Source organism: Pseudopodoces humilis, chromosome 27 (assembly GCF_049639895.1).
Source record: "Pseudopodoces humilis isolate 2021_Gansu_Grassland_sample_001 chromosome 27, ASM4963989v1, whole genome shotgun sequence".
Classification (NCBI taxonomy): Eukaryota; Metazoa; Chordata; class Aves; order Passeriformes; family Paridae; genus Pseudopodoces; species Pseudopodoces humilis.
In genome coordinates, this window is record NC_142226.1 from 3,256,119 (window position 1) to 3,274,112 (window position 17,994).

At 56.6% G+C, this 17,994-nt stretch overlaps 1 protein-coding gene across 1 annotated transcript in view; it reads left to right on the top strand.

Moving 5' to 3' along the window:
• The first annotated feature begins 2,791 nt into the window (after positions 1 to 2,791).
• Positions 2,792 to 17,994, top strand: part of COL8A2 (collagen type VIII alpha 2 chain) — a 30,398-nt gene continuing 15,195 nt past the window's right edge. Inside the window, exon 1 of the mRNA XM_014258529.2 lies at positions 2,792 to 2,880. The gene's annotated coding sequence lies outside the window, so the exon portion shown is untranslated. The remainder of the gene's footprint in view (positions 2,881 to 17,994) is intronic.

Here is a 17,994-nt window from a genome sequence, read left to right on the forward strand (position 1 = left end):
GCCAGCCCAGCTCCTGGCCCCCTCCCACCCCCATGATACATTTTCCCACTGAGCACCAAGGGCTGGTTTTCCAAGCACAATTATCCATCTTTGTGGAAACATGGAAACGATATTCCAATGCATGGAGCTGATTTGATTATGTCCGTGACCCACCGAAATTAAGTTAAAGCATTTTTCAGCCCTAGATTGAATTATGTCTCCTCCCTCTCTCTTGTTCCTCCAGTGTGGAGCAGCTGGATGGCTGGGACGGGGATTTTGGGGAGGCAATGGGACCCTGAGGTGCAGCAGTGCCCAGGGCTGCTGTGGCACTGGAGCTCTCACTGGTTCACGTGTGGCCCTGGCAGGGCCAGCACAATGCTGGGGACACCTTGGAGCCCTGGCACAGCAGTGGACACACAGCTGCCAGGAGATACAGGCAGCAGAGCCACTAAATCCCACTCTAAGCCCAGCTTCCCTCTCCCACTGGGAAGCAGAGCCATCAGCAGTGGCTCAGCACAGTGTTGAGAGGTATCAGTAGTTCAGCTCAAATAAATAAATTTTAAGTAGGATGAATTACTCAGAGTTATGGCACTGGGTGAGTTGGGATGTTGTTCTCCTTCCTGGCTCAGCACGGGGAGCTGGGATTGCTGCGGCCTCAGGCTGCAAGATTTGAGCTCACACCTGGATACCTTTTGGGCTGGAATAAAGTTAATTTCATTGTAATTTTCCCAACAGCTGGTACAGGGCTGGCTTTTGCCTTTAGTACAAGAATATTGATAACACACTGATGGGTCAGGTGTTGCTTGGAGTTTATTCAAGTCCTACATATTTTTCAGTTCCTTGCTCTGCCAGTGAGCAGGTGCACCAGCACCCAAACCAGAGAACAGGGGGCTGCAGTCAGAAGCAGCTGTAACTCCACAAGATAGAAAAGAAAGAACCTAGTGAGGCGTTAGAAGATCCCAGAGCAAAAATGACCATTGCTGGGCAGTGAGAAGAAACCTGTGCATGGCCAGGAGCAGCCAGAGTGGCACAGCACAGCTGATGTGGCATGGCCAGGGTGCCATGGCTGCACCCCTGGCTCCATCCTGGTGAAGGGACAGCTTGGGGAGGAACAAGCCAGCACAGGAGCAATGACAGGCAGCAGAGGCCAGCACGGAGAGAGGCTGCAGCCGATGATTTGCTCTGCGGGACAGAGGAATGTCTGTGCTGGCAAACAAGTCTCTGAGTGGAGGAAATGCTTTGCCAGTGAGAGCTCTGGTTAAACAACGCTGGTTCACTTCTGTGGGAGCTGCCGTGCCAGTGGAGGCCCCTTGCCCCTCCATGCTCTGCCCTGTGCCCTGGTGCTGCAGGTGGGATAAGGGCATGGGCAGGAGAGCTGATACTGCAGGAACACCGTGGCTGTGGTGCTGAGCTGGTGGCAGAGCAGCTGCTGCTAGCAGCCATCCCGAGCAGTCACCGTGTGCCATGGTTCATCCGGGTTCAGCCCTGGCCTGGAGAGGCCTTGGGGCTGCTCTGAGCTGCCCACTCTGGCCCGCTGTGGGGATTGGGGACCCCCAGCCTTGCCTGCTCAGGGCACAGAGGGGACCCCAGCCGCGTCCACCCTCGCAGGGCACAGCACATCAGCATTCCTGGGAGCAGGGTCCGGCCCCACGGCGGTTGCTCTCCGGGGAAAGGCATTGAGGGGGGATTAGCCGTCTGATGCCCCCCTTGCTCAGGCGCTTAATACGGAAAACAAACACCCTTGTGCACCCAGCGGCCTCCATCCCGACGGGCTTTCTCCGTGCCCGTTGCCTGAGCAACCCTAATCTGCCTCCCGGGGCACACCGGGGTCCTGCATCCCCGCGCCCATGCACCCCTGCAGCTGCGGCAGTGCCTGCGGTGGCCCGGCTGTGCCTGGCACGCGGCTGCCAGCGGGATGTCACAGCTCCTCCGCCTTGGCCGTGGGCAGTGCGGTGGCTGGGAAAGGCGAGAGGAGGGGGCTGCAGGCAGCCCGTTCTCCTGTGATTGAGGACACCTCCGTCCTAGTGTGTGATTTAATGCTGTGCCAAGACACGAGTCATCAGGACCCGGTCCGAACTGTTTTGCCCAGGGCAAAGGAATTTTCAGGGTGGCGGATTTCCCCCACCACAGAAATGGGGATCATCTCCTGCTGTGGCCCCATCTCCACAAAGGAAGTGGGCGATGGTTTTGGGTGAGCGTGGGGGCAACGCTGCTCCAGCCCTGGGCTGCCGAACGGGCCAAGAAGGGGAAAGAATGTTGGACCCCATTGGGCCCCATCCCAGGGGCAGGCAGCACCCAGTTCCGCGGGCTCTGCAGATGGACGGGAGCTCTTTTCCCACCTTTATGGCTGCTATTGCTGACATCAGCATCCCCGGGGCACAGGGCATCCCTGCCCCGTGAAAGACGGGCGGGTCTGGGGGCGGCCGTGCCCACGGGCCCCTGTCCCGGGTGGGGTGGCGAGGAGGGGCCGGGGGGCGGGGGCAGGGGCTCTCGGGGGTGCGGTGCGCGCAGTCTCCCTCCCGCGCCGGAGGAACGAGCAGCGCGGCCGGGCTGGGACCGGCGAGAGGAGAGTGGAAAAAAGAGGGAAAAGAGAGAAATCTCAGCAGCCGCCCCGGCGCGGCCCCGCTCCGCACCCCTCGCACCTTTGGTCCCGCTCTGCATCCCCCGCACCCCTGATCCCGCTCCGCATCCCTCTCTCCGCATCCCCCCTTCCCCCTTCGCATCCCTCCGCACCCGCGGCTCCGCTTCGCATTCCCCGCACCTCCCGCACCCCCGTCCCCGCTCCGCCCTCCCTCCCGCCCCGCTCCGCCCCGCGGGGTGCCCGGGCCGGCCCGGCCCGCCGCGACCGCCAGCGACCGCCCGTGCCCGCAGCTCCGCTCCGCTCCGCCGAGGGGAGGTGAGGTAAGGTCTGCGCCGCTCGGCCGGGATGGGGTTAGGGCCCCACCGCTCCCGGCCCCGCTCCTGCTCCCGCTCGCCTGCGCATCCCGCGGGCTGCGCCGGGCTCGGGCGGGAGTTGATCCCGTGGATTTCCCAGTCACGAGTCCTGCTGTTCTGGTGCCCTTTCCCAGAGGAACACCGCAGGACGCTCCAGCCATCCCTCCTCCGGCAGGTCTGAGACCGCTTTCCTCTACTTTACTTTTTCTCATCCTTTCTCCCTCCTCTGACCCACCTCGGTCACGTCCCATTCCCAGGGAATCCTCCTCAGAGCCTCTGCCGTCTCCCAGTGCCCAGACCTTTCTTTCTGCTGTTAGGAAGTATGTTTATGAGAACAAAAGTGTTTTGGGGAAAGTGCCGTGACCTTTGGGACAGCCACTGCTGGCACTTACTGCCCCAGCCCCGCCTGGAGTCTTGTCCCCTCCCGCAGCTCCCAACATCTGCACCCGGGTACCTGCACCATTCCCGGGTACTGGCACTGTGGTGCCTTCCACAAAAACCTTGGGAAACACAAGGTGCTTGTTTTTTTAAGAGTGTTGCTGTTAATTGGCTCCTGAGCTACCAGGTTCTCCAGCTTTGAACATTCCCAATAAGCCAGGAAAGATCCCCCCTGTACGGTAGCCCCAGGCCAGGCAATAACCTACCAGAGATATTTCTCATCTATGGGCAGCTTTGCTATAAGGAACATGTTTAATAAATCATAAGGCCGGTGAATTCCTGGGATTTTTATTGCTTCTGTAAAAATGCAGTTTTGATCCGTCTGCGAGGGATACTGGGAAACAAAGCGGCTCTTTTCAGAGCCGGATCCTGCGAATTTAGGACACAGACCTGGCAGCAGGGCTGGTGGCTGCAAGCCCCCTGGGCAGGGGCGGTGCCGTGCTGGGGCACGTGCTGTCCTGTCCCTGCTCTTTTAGGGATCAATGTAACCCAGGTGCCTGAAGCCCCATCTTGGCTTTCCTCACTCCGCTGGGGCTCTGGACACAACCTCGTGTGGAGCTGAGGCAGCGATGCCAGGGGAAACATCACAGCTGGAAGTGCAGTGGGGCCGCACCAGGCTTCCAGTTACATTTTTCCTTCTTGTCCTGTTGTCTAAAGGGAAAAGAAGCAGCAAGACCCAAACTGCTAAAAAATGGGAGAGGTTCTTGCAGGAAGACTCACCTGGTTTCCATCAGTCCAGCTAACCCGATCTCTCAGCAATGGGGTGGTGGATTCTCTCAAACTGGCCAGAGGAATGGCAGTAAAGCAAATTTCTTTGCCTGTTCCAATCTGAAAACTGGGTTTAGAAACAGGAGCAGAGCTGAAACTCAAACAGCACACAGAGATGTGAATCCAGCAGCTGTCAGGGGCTCATTGGGATTTCGGAAACCACTGGTTTGCCAGGGCAGTTGGTTGTGGGTTGAAATAGGTGGTGAAGGCTCTGCCCCACTGCACTGGGCCAAACTGAGAGGCCAGGTTGCCTTTGTCCAAGGAGGCAGCAGTGTAGTGATCAGGATTTGTCCCCTCTCCTGCCATGCTTTTGTTTTAGGCAGTGCAGAGCCTGGCCACAGAGGCGGGGAGGGAGCGGTTTCTTTGTACAGGGAAGCATTTAAATTCTTTGCAGTGATTCATATATTCCATTCATATGAAACACAGTCCTGCTGAGTGTGAATGGGGACTGCGGGGGGATTTTTTTAAGGCAATAAGCCCTAGAAGTGTCAAAAGTTATTCACACCTTGGTGAAATCAAGGATATTTCTGGCAGTGGCTCTTGGCAGGGGCTCAGCACAGCTCGCCTTGCAGTGGGTTTTCAGTTTCCCACTTGGATATGGAGCAGGGGGAGCACTGGGGCAGCGCTCCCATTCCCTGTGCTCAGTGCTGGAAGATTTCCTGGTGCCAGAGGGGCCCAGCATGTGCTGTGCCCAGGGGTTGTGGCCCAGAGCTGCCGCGGTCACACAGGACCCCAGGGCTGGTGAGCAGCCACCTCTCAGTGAGCCCATGGCTGGGTGAGGTGCTGTCCCTCGAGTGATGGCCACCAAGGCTGTGACTGTAGCTACAGACCAGCTGTCCCCATCGGGGCAAAGCCTGCCCTGTTTGCCCTCAGCACAGGGCACAACAACAGCCCAGAGAGGAGTCTTTTGGGGGGTGCTGGGACCTTGGTGAGGGGCTCCTGAGGTCAGTGACCCTAGGGGGGTCTAGCTCTGGGGGGCTGGCAAGTCCCTGTTGAGGAGCATTAGTCTGGGGGGAATCAAGTGGAGTGACTGGAGGCCAAGATATGGGGGCATCACCACGATGCCACAGAGTGCCCCAGGCGTGGGGGCAGCACCTGCAGGAGCTCTCACCTCTGCAGGCCGCTCCAGGATGCTTTGAACCACTGTAAATCCTCTTTGGAGGAACTGGGAAGACAGTTTTATGGCTGCTGGGGAGGCAGATTAGCAGGGTGCTGTTTTCAGTGCTGATCCATCACAGGATGCCGGCACTGCGTGGTGCATCCAAGTGCTCGGCTGCTGGCATTGTGTGCAGTCTCTCCTGGGAAGGTGAAGATGAAACCACCTGGTTTTAGTGCTCTGTCTGCTCTCTGGATCTGGGATGTGGGGGACAAAACCTCCTCCATGGGCCCTGGGGGCCATGGCTGGCAGTAGCTGGGCTCTTCACATGCCACGATGAAGGCCAATCAAAGGGATTTGGGCTGTGGCACCTGCAAAAGGCGGGCGTGGGGCTGGTTCTGTCTGTCCCTACACACCCCTCTATTATTCTCTCCTATTTCATCTTGTCCACAGCCCAGGAAGAAGCAGAATTTCCATTCCTCTGCACTAAAGAAAATATCTGTGACAATAAAATCTCACAGTTCAGAAAAGGAAGGGATAAAAAGACACCAAATTGCATTTGTCTTCCCTCAGTTTCTCAACCCACCTTTTTCCCTCTGGGAGATGGTGCCCCATTGACTCTGTTGGGCATGTGCTAGACTCTGAGCATCCCCCGTCCCCCATGCACTTTGTCACAGCTAATTAGAGAGGGAAATTAACTGCCTTAATGAAGGCAGCGGGGGAGGTGGGGGACACACACATTGACACATGCCCATTCCCTCTTTTGCACTCAGGGGTTCCCTGTGATGGGCATTTGGGGAGCAGGGCAGGATTCTGCTAGAACCTGGCTGTGTCCTGCAGTAATCCAGTGGGATTGGGACCCTCAGGGTGGCTGGTGAGGCAGTGGTGACACTCCACACTGCCAGCCCCCCAGCTCTCCCCTCCTGCTCAGGGCTCATCTGCACATTGCTTCCCTGCGTTGGCGACTTGGATGCCGGCACAGACATAATAAACCACTTTTCCTTTTCTCCCTGTCACTGGAGCCATTCCTGAGTCACATCCCTGGCAGCCTGGCTCTTCCCCAGGGCTGTCTGCTCTGGCTGCATAACCCTGTGCATCAGCTGCAGACTTCAAAGCAATGGGATCCATCCCAGCCGGGAAGAGCTGGAGGGATGGCAGCGCTCCGGGAAACATCTGCACGGGGCCAGGGGGGTACAGGGGCTGGCGTGGCTGCTGGGATGTGATGCTCTGCTCCCCAAAAGCCTGGCTCACCCCTAGGCATTGCTTGTCTTCCCCAAAGAGCTGCAGGAGCTGGACTCTTCACCAAAGCCTCATCCTGCCCTGTTCTCCCACATTCTCACAGAAGCATCCCAGGAGCAGGGACCCCACGGCTCCTGATGGCTGCTGCCTCTCTGCAGCACTCTTGGGCTTGGCTGGGGAGATGGGTCCTACCAAAAATGGGATGAGATTAAAAAAGAGCTAAAGGTGGCAGTGTGAGGGCATTTGCTGTCCCCTCAGCCCAGTGGCCGTAGAGTGCTCCCATGGCTTCTGGCTTCAGTGTCAGCCGAGTTCACAGAGCTAAGCTCCAGATCACAGGCAGCAACTGCAGCCAAAATCTGCAGAGCAGCCAGGTCTGGTCTCTGTGACCTTCCCTGGGGCCAAGCCCATCCCGCTGGCCCATCTAGAGACGTTTGTCCTCAGAGTTTCTTCCAGACACCTCCATCCAGGACAGAGCTTGGCAGGGATCAGTCAGGGAGGAGGACAACAACTTCAATGTCTACCTGCTGTGGATGCAGTGGCCGATGCAATGCCTTGCCCAGCTTGGCTGTTTTGCACCAAAAGTCTGAGTCCTTACTTCTTGCAGCACTCCCAGCCCAAGTTCTGCATTCCCCAGGCAGGATGTGGCCCCAGAAATTGCCCCAAACCAGCAGATTTCTGCAAACCTGCTGCACACCGGAGCAGCCTGGCAATGCTGGACCCCTGGGACCTCGCAGCACTCCTGTGCCTGCCCCACAGAGCTCTGGCTGTTGCTGAGAGTCTCTTTATTGTTCTGGTGGAGGGTTTTGTTTCACTGCTGCCTTCCAAGTTCCCAGGGATCTAAATTCTAAAGCAGGGTCTTGTAAAGAGCCCTGTCCAGATGGGCGAGATGATATTGCTGTATCAGATGAGAACTATCCCTGTCTTTATCCACAGACAAAGCAGCAGTGGGAGCAAACAAGGATAGAGCCTTTCTTCAGAGGCACATTAGCCAAATAGGAGACTTCACTTTGTTTTGTTCAGAAACCTAAGGCCTTGAGGCCAGACCACCTCAGGGCTGCCCTCATCCCTGCAGCCACATGAGGATTTACCCCTTTCCCCATGCCCATTTTCCTAGCAGGGCAGGGCAGCAGGTCCCGCCTATCTCATTGCTGGGGTGTTCCCTGTCCTGTCTCTCCTGTGGCAGTGGTGTCCATGCCCCCAGGGCTGGGAAGGTCTCAGCAGTGTTGCAGGGATTGGGCAGCACTCAGGCCTCTTCTGGGTACCCACAGAAGGTGGGTGATGCTTTGGTTGTGCCCCATCGTTGTGGGATAATTGAACCCACTCAGACAAGAGTCGGGGCTGTCCAGAGCAGCTGGGGCTGCTCCATGCACTCACTTGTGGTGATGCATAAACCCTGCAGCCAATTCACCTGCTTTTGGATTTCATTACAAGACCCAGAATTCAGCCCAGGTTTGTTTTAAGAAGTTACCAGAGGCTGAGAGAGCCTGGGACTGATTTATGGCTTCCCATCAAAATCATGTGGTTTCACCATGAAACTTGGAAGCTCTGGCTGCATTTTTCCTTTGGAGATTTTGGCTTGGTTCCAGGGCTGAGAGTGTGAATCCAGGGTGTGCATCAGGGCTGGAGTGCTCGGACTCTGCGACAAATGGAGGAGATAAGGATCCCCACAAGGAGAATATTTAATGTCAGGACAACACAACCATCGTTCTCAGAGAAGCACCGATAAGGCAGCGGGAGGCTTGGCATGGCACAAAGCTGCAGCAGGTCCTTTGCTCTCACTGTAACTTTCATTTCAACACTCAACACTTATCTCCCTCACATCCTGCTCCATGTCATCGTCCAGAGCAGCATCTCCCAAGCTGCTGTGCCCAGGCAGGCTGGGAAGTTCCACTGCCCTCACTGAAGTCCTGCTCTGGACTCACAGGGTGAACTGCCAGTGCCCACCGGGGTCAAATATGTGGGCTTTTGCCAGAGAAGCATATTTTCAGCCTCAAATATGCATTGTCAACAACTTCAGAAAGGTATTTCTCACTGCTCTGTGTGCTGTGAGCCAGCAGACAAGAACAAGACGACTTTTATTGCTATTTCTTCATATTTCCTGATATTGCCAGTCTGGCACTCACAACCCATGGGCAGATCCTGGCCTGGGCCTGGGTTTGGATTACAGCAGCGATACCTTTGTCTTTGCTTTGCCTTTAATTTCAGATGCTTTGTGCCCTGTAGGGCTGAGCTGATAACCCTGGAGGGCAGAGCCCACAGCCCCAGGGTGGGAAGCCTGGGTCAAGGGCAGACCCCAAACCAGGCCCATGCCCAGGCACTGCAGGCACACAGAATCATTAAGGTTGGAAAAGCCCTTCAAGTCCAGCCTTCAACCAAATACTCCATGCCCACTAAGCTGTGCTGTGAAATGCCACATCTGTTTTTTGAGCTCTTCCAGGGATTCTGACTCCACCACATCTCTGGGGAGCCTATTCCACAGTTGGAGCCAGGCCAACCCCCTGCCCCTCACAACAGTTCAAAGACTCCAAAACCCATCAATTGCCATGGGCCCACAGACCTCTCAGGGTCACGTTGTGGGGGTCTCAGCATCTAGCTCATGGCAGTGCATGAACAGAGGAAAAGAGCTTTGTGTTACATAAATAACAAGGTCAGGGCCCTGCGAGTTGCTCCTGCTGTGCACGAGTGCTATGTCCTGCCAAGCATCCCCGGTGTGGGGGCCAGCGGGACAGCAGAGTCCCTTCAGGGCTTGGGTGCCTTTATGGTTTTAATTTAGTGGCTTTTTAAAGTCAAGATGAAAGGGAGAGCCAGGCAAGGCCGCAGCAGTTCCTCCGTCTGCATCCAAAGGAAGCTGGTGGGGCCGTGCTGAACACCAGTGGCTCCATGCCCTCTGCCCGATCCTCCGCTTGCTCCTTCCCACCGCTGGCACAGACATGTCCACACCACGAATGGACCCAGTCTGTGCCAGCACTATGCTGTGCTAGGAAGTATCGGCTCCTGTGGCAGTGTGGGATGACACCTGAGGCCTGGCATGGGACACTCAGGTGTAAAGCACTTTGACAGCTCGGCACAGTTGGTGTTGATGGTCCTTTCCATTACACCTCCCATAGCCATTCATTAAAGACCACACGAGATGTCATTGCCAACCATCAGCTACGGGCCACGACAAGACCCCAGCACTCCTTCAGCAGCCATAAATTGAGCTGTACAAGGAGTCTGTAATTATTTTATGCCAAGCCTGGTATTTTCCTCCCCCCAGGGAGGCACTAGAATGAACAAGAGCAGGCCTATGCCAAACCATGCCCAGGCAGTGCTTTTATGAAATCTTGGGTTCGTCAGAATTAATTTCATTTAAAACATTCTTCTCATTTTTCATAAAGCACAGCAAATCTGCGGTACTTAGGGTAGGAATGCAGCCAGGGTGCTGCCGGGCAGACGGTGAATTACCCGCGGCAGATGGGCTGTGACGGTGAGGTCACCCCCAGTCCGGAGCTGCGCCAGCCTCGGCTTCCTGGGGGCATCTGGCTAGGAAGAGATGCTGGAGTGACTGTCTGGGAAACAGCCAGGCATGGGACTCCAGCAGTCCCATCCCGTCCTGTGCTCCCAGGGGATGTGGGAGTCCAGGTGTGTTTGTCCCCAAAGCTCTGTGAAGGTTGTGGCCATGAGCATTCCCATCCCAGTGCCCGGTGCTGTCCCTGCATGCCTGGGATGAGGCAACACAGAGAGTCTGCTTGAGTCCCCTGGATGGTAGCAGCTGACCCAGGGGTGGAACCTGGTCCAAAATCTGAGCAAAACTGCTCAGATTGCAGATTTCAAGTGATTTTTGGGGCTGGGGATACCTAACTAGGGCTGGGGGCTGAAGCAGTGTGGGAGCAAGGGTTGGGAGCTGGTGCTCCTGCCCTGTACAAGAAGGTGTGAAGACCAGAGCTGTGGGAGAAGCATACCTCTGTCCACTACTGTTGGGGCATGGGAGGGGCACCTTCCCGAAGGTAGGACCTCTGCAGGGCTGCTGCTGGAGGACTCTTGGCTTGGGATGGAGTTTAGTCCCTGGGGTCCAACCCCAACTGAAGAAATAGTTCAAAAATCACATCATTCTGGAGATCTGCCCACTGGGAAAGGGTGTAACTCCCCTCCCTTCAGCCCTCCCCCTCTTGCAGCCTCCCAGGACAGAACCCAGGTGAGCATCTCAGCCACTGTGTCCTCTTAGGATGCAAACAGAAGCTCGTGACCTTGGGTGACCCTGGGTCAATGGGAGGAGACACAGGACACCTTTGTGGGATTTAGAAACCAGAGGGAGCCAGTGGGTCTGTCCAGCTGGTCCCACTGCAGGCGGGGATCGTCTTGCCATGCTGGGAACCTCATTTGCTCTAAACTTCCACCTCCCACCGGGTCAGTGGGCTCCAGCCTGGGAGAAAGCTGTCAGGCGTGAGTTAGGGGGATTAGAAGGTTTAGCAGGTGTCAACCCTCATCTTTCATCCTGGTACAGGGAAATCCATGGCTTCATCTTCCCTGTTCTTGCACGAGTCCTGCCCTTTCCCTCCATGTGTTTGCTGCTAACTGGGATGGACTGGAAGATGGAACAGCACTGGGGTTTGCACCATGGCCAGAGCCCTCCGAGCACCAGCCAGCTCAGTTTTGGCTGGATGGGGTGGTCAGCAGCTCCAGAACTGTGTGGCACAGCCAAGTGCCCACTGATGACATTTGCCAACTGCAGGGTTGGGTTGATCCACATTGCTCTGCATCTTGCCATGGAGCGTGAGAGCACAGGGCTGGGTGTGCTGCTTATTTTGGTTAAATTGAGTTTTCTCTGGGAGATTGGGGGGCGCGGAGGGCCTCCAGACAAAAGGCTTTTGTGAGCAGAACTGCAAGCTGATCCCCTTTTGTGGTTTTGCTTTTTTGGATGATACAATTTGTTATTCCAAGAACTACCCAGTAAATGGACCCCATTAGCTGAGTCCCCAGAGCAGCTGGAGCTGGAGCTGGCGCTTGCACTGCCTTTGTCTGCATCCACCTTGGAGTGCTGGGGCCATGGCACTGCTTTGCCCTTGGATGGTGTCTGGGGGAGATGGAGGGGCAGGAGCTGCTGTCCCTCCTTGCTGGTTGTGCTGACGGGGCATTTTATGGGATTGGCCTGGGCTGGGACTAGCAGAATGCACTGGGTTCATTGAATTCCCTGTCACACTCATGTCCCTGGCACACACTGACAATAATTCAGTTGTTGCCACACTGCTGGGGGCTGGAGCTGGGGCAATCCATCTAGGGGCAGCCCTTCTGGCCCCTCACACAGGGCTGGAGCTCACCCTCACACTCAATGGGAGCTGTGGGAATTCACATCCCTCTCTGCCTTTGGGCACGAGCAGCATCCCCTGCACTGGGGGCAGCATTCAGGATCCCACTGGCATCCTTCCACCTGCTCCAAAGAGCCCCTGCACAGCCAGCACACAAAGGGCAGCTGCGGGAATGCCATGGCAGCCATGGCAGCCTGTGCTGTTGGAGCCTGGCCCCGGGGCCGTGGTGCCAGGGCACGGCCATCTCTGGCCACCAGGGCTGGGTGGTCTGGCCGGAGTATCCTTGGCTTGCTTGGCACTGCCTCCCACTGTGCAGGGATGCTGCTGGTTCTGTTTGTCTTGGCTCCGATGGGCTTTTTCCTGCTTGTAAGAGGCTGGAGCTGCGCAGGAGCCAGCGGGTTTATAAAGTGTCGGACACCTCTCTGGATGGTGCTGAAAGCTCCTGAATTAGACCTACCACCCTGACACGGGGCATGTGGCTGCTGAGTTCGGGAGACACCCGTCGCTCTCCCGGCTTCCCAACCCCGTCCTGGTCGCTCTTGCACAAGAGCCCTGTGTCCCCCTCCCTACCCCTCCTGAAGTGCTGGGACACACTGCCCTGGCCATCTGGGATGTATTCCTGCTCCCACCAACCTCCTAACGGGACATGTTCCCCAGGCCTGGCTGCCCCACAGCCAGTAGGGGTGTCCAGAAGTGAGCAGCAGACACCAGAGCCATGCCTGGAGATGAAAGGACGGGTGCGGGAGCATCCCAAGGGCACAGCGTGTGCTGCCACCGCGCAGAGGAGACATTGGCTGCCGCGAGTGGCCCCTTGGCTATCTCTGGTTGCAGAAGAACCTGGAGGAGAGTGCCGGCCTCAGCACCTCACCTCCTGCACTGCCCGGCCGCACACGGTGTGGGGCTGTGGTGCTGGGCTGCTGCGGGCAAGAGTGGCCAGAGGCCGTGGGACACTGGCCTCGCACGGAATTTGCTTTCCATTGGCTCATCAGGACCATGCTCCAGCCCTGGCAGAGCCCAGCTGGGGCCGTGGGAAGGGGCAGCCGTAACCTCCCAACAAAAGGAGCCCGGCAGTGGGCAGGAGACAGTGCCGGGAGCCAAGTGCAGGGGCAAAACCCCGTCCAGGGCTCCTCGAAGTGACGGCCTCCGCTCCCCGCTGCCTGCGGTGCGCCGGGGGATGGAGGCCGCCGCAGCCCCCGGTGCCTCCCTTGGGGCAAAGGTCGGCACATATGGGGGTTCCATTAGGGAACCGAGACCAGAGCCCTCCTCCCACCGTGCCCCCGGCACATTCCACCCAGGGCCTGGCATTTCAACATGCCGAGCCTTCAGAAAACAGCATTTTAATGCTCTTGCTATAAAAGCAGTGGAAAATGTCCGTGGGCTTGTGCAGGAAGGCTCCCGGGAGCCGGCCACGCCGTGGGTGTGCCGGGTGCTGGCTGAGCCCTCCCAGAGCAGCTGGGATGGGGTGTGATCCTATGGAGTCCCACATCTCTCCGAGACACCCCTGCAATCACTCTGCTGATCCCAGTTATTTCTGTAGCAGGGGTGAAGCTGGTGCTGCCTGTCCCAGGTGGGTTCTGCAGCCACTCGAGGCACGAAGGAGGTGTCACCTCACCCTCCCCAGGCATTGCCTGCTGCCATCCCTGTCTCCAGAGCTTTTCTATACCCTCTTCCCACCAGGCTGAAAGCTGAATGGCTCCTTGGGTATCTTTTATCTTCTGTTATTTTGTGGGGTTTTTATAATTGTCCTTTAGAAAAATAGGATGAATAGGTAAATTTAATTTTTCCCCGTGTTTCATTGCTCAGAAATGCCAGGCCCGTGTGGCAGCGTGGCACCTGCAGCACATGCCCAAACGGGGCTGCCATGCATCTGACACTTCCTAGAAGGCAACAAAATGCCCCAGGTTTGGTCTGATCCCTGCATCAGGTCTGATCCCCAGGTTTGGATCTATTTCCAGATCTGGGTCTGTTCCCAGGATCTGGGTCTGCTACTAACACGGGGAAATGATTGGCATAACAGTTGGGGTCCCTTGGGTGCAGTAACCATGCCAGCCCCATCCTGAGCACCTCGGCAGCCTCCTGGCACCTGTGCCAAAGGGACCAAGGCAGGGGGTCCTGGCTGGGCTCAGCAGCGTTCTACTGGCAGGAGGAGACCCTCTGGGCAGTGGGTCCCGAGTGGAGACTGAGGGAGGTTCCATGACATGACATGACACAGGCCGGAGGAGAACTCAGAGTGAGCTGAGTGTTTTTCCAGCTTGAAGCCTAAACAAAAGGTTTTGTAATAAGTGTCTCCTGTCCCCACGTTCAGTGTCCGGTTTTGCGCCTCAAAGCTTCTGAATGGGAGCATTTGAATGTACCAGATGGGAGCACAGGGGTGCAAAACCACAGACTGACCCTGAGGCACCAGACTCCATCCCATTCTCAGTCCCCTGGGACACTGCAGGGACATGGAGACAATCCTGAGTGCCGCTGGCTGCATGTCCATCCAGGGCCAGCATCTCTAACAGAAACAAATGAGTCCTACTAAGAAAATATTCCATATATTCTGCACTGCTTTCCACTGGTGCTGCAGCTCCAAGTTCCCAGTTTTGCTTGTCAAAGGGTCAATGGTAACAGCGACACCCAAGGCAGATGCTCTGGAGTCATGAAGGTCACTGGCTCCTCTGGGCCTTTCTTAGCCAGTTCCCAGCACTGTCCCAGCTTCTCCTTTCTCCATCCTGGGTCCAGAAGTGGTTTTTCCTCTGGGATGATCTGGGACACATTAAATCTATACCATTTCCCTCTGGTCTGGCCCTATCCAGGTCTGGTTGCTCTGCAGATGCTGTATGCCCTGAGCAGGGCAGAGCTGCCCAATGGTGTCACATGGGGAGGAGAAGAGCAGTGGGAGATGAACACATCTATGGGTGCAGGGATCCAGGCAAAGGGGGTGGTCTGGAACCCTTTCAAACAAATTCAATGGGATACTTGACTGAACTGGAAATTTGGAGCCTGGAAATGAGAGTGTGGCTTTGGGTCATAGCACGATGGCATTAAGTGATGTTGAAAGATGGTTATCGACAGAGATGGTGCACATGGCAGAGTGGAGACACTGAGTGGCACCTCATGTTCCCCAGGACATGTCATCCAGCTGTCCTGTGGGACTCTGCTGCCTCTGCATGGTGTCCTGGGGCACGGGGGGGTTTGGCATAATCCCCAGGAAAGCAGGGCCACTGGAATTCCCTGTGAGGCTGTCAACTCCAAGACAAAGGAAATGTGAAAACTAAAAAAAAAGAAAAAATAAATCAAATTGAAAAATCAAAGAGGCTGATTCAGCAATGGTGAAACATCTTGTGACAGCATCAGGCAAATTTTTTCCAAACTAAATTCTGGGAAGAAATCTGCTTGATTTTTCACAACCCACGTCTGTCCCAATGGAAAGGCACGTGGGGGTTGTCCATTGGGATGAGGGCATGTAGATCCATGGTGCTGTGGGGCCTGAGGAGCACAGCCTGGCAGAGAGGACGCCCCCTAAAATAGGGATTACAGGGCACAGGGGAAATCTGAAATCCAGCCAGGAACATGAGGCTGTGCCAGACGGGAGCATGGGATACAGGAGTGTCTTGTCAGGGTTCCCACTGAACACCTCAGGCTGGCTGAGGTCTCAAATCAGCTCACAGAAATTAAATTAAATTAAATAACATAAATACTGCCTGAAACGTGCACTCCATCCCCTTCCCTGGGTGTGGAAATGGAGAAGCAGCCACACACAGCTACTGTGCCAGGAGTGCTCCTTTATGGTGCATGGCCTTGGGGGCAGCAGAGGGTGGGGATGAGGAGGCGATGGCGAGGGGATGGGTGTAGAAATGGTGAAGGAATGGGGATGGCAAGGGGATGGGGAAGCCAATGCCGAGGCGATGGCAGGACGGAGGCACTGCCCCAGCAGGTAACCCCATCCCCTAGCACTACCCGCCAGGGAGGGACACAGCCAAGCCTCCCACTCCTGAAATTTATTTTAATGTAAACCTAGCTGTAAGGCAGCTTTTTCTCATTTTTAAACTATTTCATATCAATCCTTGGCCTGACATTTGTTTTCTTTGAGTGCGGTGGGGAGTGCGGTCGGCATTGCTGAGGATATCTCCTCTGGAATCTTGGCAGAGGCGGCTCCCTATCTTTGAAGAAACGGCAAATGCAAAACAGAAGGTCGATATTAGAGAAGCATAAACAATATTTTTCCCCTGTTAACCCCAGAAGCGGCGCAGGGGCCAGTTCGGCGACACGGCGGCGGGGGGACACTGACCCTCCCCTGGCACACGGCACCTGCCCAGGCCGAACCTCAGGCAGGGGCATCCCAGCACCGCTCCGGGCAGGTCCCATCACCTGCGGCCACGCCGCTGTCCCCAAGGGCTGGCACCCACCCTGTGGGACAGGGAGAGGTGGCAGTCGGGGGGTGGTCGCACCGGGAGGGTTTGCAGTGGTCGGGGAGGGGCTGGTGGAGCCGGGGGGGGCCCAACCAGGGTCTTGCCCTGTTGGAACCGAGCTCTGGAGTGTCCCCCGAGGAGATGCAGCTCCGAGGGTGAAGCGGGTCTCTCCGGATGTTTTGTCAGAGGGGTTTTGGGGGGGGATAATCGCGAGGAGGATGTGCGGGAGCGGGGGCTGCTTGAGAGGGCAGGCGCAGGCAGCAGTGCTGGCACCAGCCGGCCTCACCTGGGGGATTGCTAAAAGTCTGGAAGAGGAGAGGAAATGGAGATCAAAGGACCCAACAAAACCAAGGAGACAGTATTTCAAACTCTGGCGTTAAAATAAAATTACTGTTAGTATAAACAGAGCAAGGCAGGTTCTTGTCTGAGCAGCTGGGGCAGAGATGGGGGATATTCCTGGTGTTTTAGACAGGAGAGGATGTTTTCACAGCAATTCACACATTTACTGTCGTACCTGAGCAGGTGCTGAGGGAGGAGTGGAGAGCTCGGGTGGGAAAACCATGGGGTGGGGACACCGTGGTGGGGATGCTGTGCCAGGGACTGAGCTGCTGACCAGTAGCACCGGCTGTCCTGGGGCATCGGGAGTCAGCTCAGGGGTGCTGGCTCCATGTTGTCCCACTGCTCTGGAGCTTGTATTTACCACGGTGAGATGCCACGTCTTTCCTCTGGGAGAGCAGGTGCTGCTGCTGAGGCTCCTTGTTGCTCCCGGAGCCACTGTGGGCTCCCCAAGTGCTGTTATGGGCTCCCAGTGCATCCCTCTTAGCAGCAGTTCCCTTCCCGTGGGATGGGTGAGCAGGGCTGGAACAGCCACAGTGCTGCTGCCCCACCATGTCCCAGCCTGCAGCCCCCCAGAGGGAGCCGCCCTGAACACCCTTCCCCAGAAGGCTCATTATAATGAAGCTGGTGACCCCAGCACGAGGCTGGAAGTTTAAATGTCTGCAGTAGATGGCCACTTGCCTGCAAATTCCCTGAGACGGGAATCGCTCTCTGTGGGTCCCTCCAGGCTTAGCAGATTTCTTTGCAGAACACCCGTTGCCTTAGAAAACATTATTTCTGCACAGGAACTGCGAGAGCAATGTGGGTCTGACCTGCAGACCTCGAGGAAACTCCAGGTGCTTCCCACTGCTCCCCCCAGGACCCCCGGAGCAGGGCTGCTCCAGCCAGAACAGGCTCCTTGGGAGCGATGCCCAATGCTCCAGCAGCTCACTGGGGCTGGCAGCTCCTGTCCCTCCCTGTGGTGTCTGGGCAAACGCTCCACATCCCACACCAGGATCTGGGCACAAGTGTCTGTGCTTGGTCACGGCTTGAGCTTGGGTTTGCAGAGCAGTTTGGACCCTGCACAGCCCCTGTGAAGTCCCCTGGGAAGGGGTTCCAGCTGAGGGGATGGAACCCTCCAGCACCCTCAGCACCCTCATCCTTACTGCAGCCTAGCTCTGGCACTTGGCTACTGCTCTGCTCTTCCAGCCCTCAAGAACAGCGTCACATCTGTCCCCCGGGCAGGCAAACATCCCACTGGGAAGAGGAGGAGGAGGAGAGGGGAAGAAGAAGGGAAGAAAAAAAAAATGAATCCCCACAAAAATGTCTTCATAACAGGAAACGTCTCATAAAATACCTGTGGTTTGGCATATGTGATTCGACTGGTCAAACTATGCACCTGGCAGGGAACCCTGTTATTAATGCTGCAGCTCTGGTATTTCGGTGGAGTGGAGGTTGGCGGGGGGATGGGACCAGGGATTTGGGGTGCAGAAACCCTCCGCTGGGGCCAGGGCAAGGGAGAACATATCCTTTGGGTCTCACTCAC